Source organism: Bos javanicus, chromosome 12 (assembly GCF_032452875.1).
Source record: "Bos javanicus breed banteng chromosome 12, ARS-OSU_banteng_1.0, whole genome shotgun sequence".
NCBI classification, from domain to species: domain Eukaryota; kingdom Metazoa; phylum Chordata; class Mammalia; order Artiodactyla; family Bovidae; genus Bos; species Bos javanicus.
The window spans coordinates 9962710-9966867 of NC_083879.1; the positions used below are offsets into that span (position 1 = coordinate 9962710).

The 4158-nt window shown below is 37.6% G+C and overlaps 1 non-coding gene across 1 annotated transcript; it reads right to left on the bottom strand.

Annotated features, from left to right (window-relative positions):
* Window positions 1-691: 691 nt before the first annotated feature.
* On the bottom strand, window positions 692-763 carry TRNAC-GCA (transfer RNA cysteine (anticodon GCA)). Its single transcript has one exon. It is a non-coding gene; the product is annotated as a tRNA-Cys (tRNA).
* Window positions 764-4158: the final 3395 nt, after the last annotated feature.

Genomic DNA, 4158 nt, shown 5'->3' on the forward strand with positions numbered 1-4158 from the left:
AAAGGGAAGTATTACTTATGGCCAAATATTTGACAAAACTGATACCTTAAGGGACTCAAGAGGCAAACGATATACCTAATGAAATCTGTAGGTTTGGGCAAGGCGATGTTAAAACAGAATATTACTCGGTGTAGTTGATAAATATCATGAGACAGATGAGCTTGGCAAAGATTTGGACTTTTTTACAAGAAGGGATAAAGGAGAAGAGAGAATCCAAATATGCCTGGACTTTCAAAGTTTCAAGATGTAACTGATTCTCATCTCCAGCCTCTTCAGCCTTCAAATGATTGTCAGATTAAGAGCTGGGGAGAAAGATCAGCCTAAGGTAAGACTGTCACATCTTTTGTTAAGACCTCTGATGGGATTCAGATGCCCTCCAGGAATTTTTTTTTTTTTCCAAGAAAATAGCTCAGTGAAAAGAGACTAAGGACACAATCCACAGAAGTCTAATAATTTCAAAATATCTGTGAGTCTATAGACGTACTGGCACATGGTAGTAACTGAAATCAAATCTATTAGAAACATGTTTTTGAGAGAGTCATAGTGTCAAAAGCACTGTTAGAAGCGAAGTTGCTTAGTCGTGTCTGATTCTTTGCAACCCCATGGACTGTAGTCTACCAGGCTCCTCAGTCCATGCAATTTTCCAGGCGAGAGTGCTGGAGTGGGTTGCCATTTCCTTCTCCAGGGGATCTTCCCAAACCAGGGATTGAACCTGGGTCTCCCGCATTGCAGGCAGACGCTTTACCATCTGAGCCATCAGGGAAGCCCAAAAATAAGCAGTGTAAAATTTGGCCCAAAAGACTCTGACTGATGAAGTTAAACAGTCACTGGCCCCCAAATTTCTTGGGACAAGGGGCAGCCTGCGAATGTAGCTCAGCCAGCAAGGAGAGCCCTTTCTTCCATGCCTCCCTCAGATGTTATGAAATGCCTTGGAACAGGAGAGCACACAGAGATAGAATCAAAGCCTTGACGAACAATGAACTTGAGAGATACTCGCAGGACCAGCAGAGCCAATCTAGGAAGAGCCCCTATCTCCAGAATAATGGGCCTCACAGTTTCTGCCCAGTGGGTTTTCAGAGTAGCTGTGCGACCATGACTACCGCGTGATTCCCTTTGTTCCTGTCTGAATAGGAGTGATTACTGTAGTTGTCTTGTTCCTTGCCCACCCTGCGTTTTGGAAATGTAGAGGGAAGAGGACTTTTTTTTTTTTTATCACTCTGAGTTTTTAGATTTCCATGAGTTGCATCCAGCCATGGCATAGAGACTATCACAGGATGAAATAGGGAAGAACATTTTGTATTCTTTTACAGGTTAATCACTAAAAGGATGTTGCCTCTAAGCTTAAATTATATATAATGGCCCACCACTGGGAACCCTGCTTCCCAGGTAATGAGCATTAAGCTAAAATATCTTTGTTTAGCTCAAAGGAAACATCCTGACCAGATCCATCTGTGAATGACTGCAGGGAGAAAGAAATTAATACATCCCCTCAGAAGGCTGATGGAAACCAGGAATTATTTGACTTTACTCCCTCCCCTTTTAGTATAAAAGGAGCATGAATTCTAAGGAAAGATGGTTCTTTGGGGCATGAAACCATCATCTTATCAGTTAGCTGGCTTTCCAAATAAAGTCATTATTCCTTGCCCAATAAGTCTTCTCTCAATTATTGGCCTGTTGTGCAGCAAATTGTATGAGTTTAGACATGGTAACAGTATGATTCAATAATATTTTTTGCCTCAAATATTCATATTTACTCAATATGAATATATTGAGTAAAAGCTAGCCAAGGCAGCAAGCGTACTATATATACTGGTCAGGGAAGTTTATTGCACACAATCTAATCACTGAAAACCTTCATTCAGCAAATAACCATCAGTACAATAATAGACCCAGAATCCTCTAATTGCTCTTCCCTTTCATTTTGATGAGTAAAATTCATAATCCACAGAACCATTATAGCAATTCATCTGTAAAGCAGAGCTGATCACACGGAACACAGCTCTGATTACATCCGAGTCATGCCTTCTATCACCTTCTGAATAAAGTTCCTACTCCTTGGTATGTTTCACAGGATTCTCCAAGAAATGGTTTTTGCTTTCATTTTTAGTCTCATGTTTTCCTTTTGTCTTCACACTTTACACTTATAAATATTAAATGGAGAGGAACAACCATCAGTTGTTAGCTGATTCTCAACCAATTTAACTAGGTGTAAAATGTAAAAGCCATGCACCATAGCACAAGTAGCCCAACCACACCAAACTGGCCTCTGAACTGTTTCAACAGGAAATTCAAACAGAGAGTAACGAATTGACAAGGACAACTGCATGTTACATTGGTTTTACTTTATTTCTTGAGTCCCACTACTCAGTCTCTCCTACCTGCAACCATCTTCCTGAATTCCCCTTTTAACTGAACAAAAGTGAATTGTACACTCAGAAACTTCGGCCTGCAGCAGTTGCTGCTGCTTAAAAAAATAATAGTAGTAATGTGAGAGGAGGAGTCACGACAAGGAATACTTTTCTTTCATTTATTTTTCTAACTGCTGACACAGAGAAAGAAGACATTTACAGAAGAAATGAGTAAAACTGGCTACTCCCAAATCTCCAAATCAGATGATTTAGGCCCAGAAGAATGCTGAGATTGTTACACAGATTATGTAACCATTAGAAGTACATCAAGCTTCACGTATTTTTTTAAATGCCATCTTATTTTTTCCTAAATTGTCTTGGTTGTCCAAGTTTCTTAAAACCTCAGCACTATTTATATTTCATGCCAAACAGTTCTTGGCTCAGCGCGCCCTCGTGTTTATGTCCGTGTGTTTGTGGTGGTGACGGTGCTGTTGCGTCCTGTGCATTGCAGCATATTTAACAGCATCTGCAGCTTTTCCCCAACATTTGCATCTACGCTTTCCAGTTGTGACAATTAAAAAAAAATTACAGATTTGCCAATTATTCTCTGGGGGAAGCAAGGCAAAAGTTCCTGAGCAAGAACTACTAGTCTACACTGATCACATTTTTTGAAAATTTTATGTAAACGTCCCCCCCCTTCATTTTATTTACCTAGGTATATCTTTGCGTAGGTAGACCCACAACACTAGGAGACCATTCAGATGACCACTTGGATAGCATGAAGGCATGGCTACCTCCGGTGCAGCACTGTACAGTTGAAAGAACATTTGATTTTTCTCCTGAAGATCTTATGTCCAAGGTGTGGTTTCCAAATATTCAAATAGTAGAAAGCTCTTGGAAAATTATTAATCATTGTATGTAAAATAGAATATATCTATCCAACCAAATGTAATTGTTTTCTCCAGGATCCAATAAGTTAATAAATGTGAAAGTATATTATAAATGGCATTCTAAAGAGACATGTTATTATTTTTTAATAATGCTGTTTCTCTAAAACCAGTTTGAATATGAATATTGAGATACTCAGCTTGGGTGTTATTGTCTTTATTCTAATCTCAAGCCTCTAAATTAAGGCACTTGTATAAGAAGATCAAGAATGGATATGGTAACAGTTAAGTCTTTTTAACATGAAATGATGTAGCAAATATTCTCTGAACCAGTTAAATTTTAATTGCTTGTACATGGATGATTCTATAGTGCTTTGCTCAGATAAGTGCTTAATAAATACTTGTGGAATTGAATTAACTGAACCAAAAGACATATTTCCTTCTAATAGATCTAGCAGTGTGACAGTTCCTAGTTTCATCATGTGGAAATAAATTATGATGCCTTTAAATAGAAACTTCGTATGGAATTGATAAAATAGGTTCAGAATAAACTCTCCCATATCTATCTATTACTGTTTCTTTGTTCCCCTTGTGCTCACTCCAATACCATAAATATTAATAATGTTTTCTTGTAATTTACCTGATAGTTTTATCAAAGCTGATAGTTTTAACAAAGTATTTTCCCCATGTTTCTCATTCCACCTTTCTGAAATGTCCCCATTTTTCAAACCCTGAATCAATGTTTCTCTCTTCCATAAAGTCTTCTATTCATGTTAAGAATCACATTGGGTTGTTAAAATTCTATTTATTGACACTACAAAATTATAAAATATATTACTTATGTTACTGTCATCTAAAATTTTTCATGTTTTGCATCATATAAATATTATTCAGTAAATGGATGTTTGTTAATTGGGTCTGGC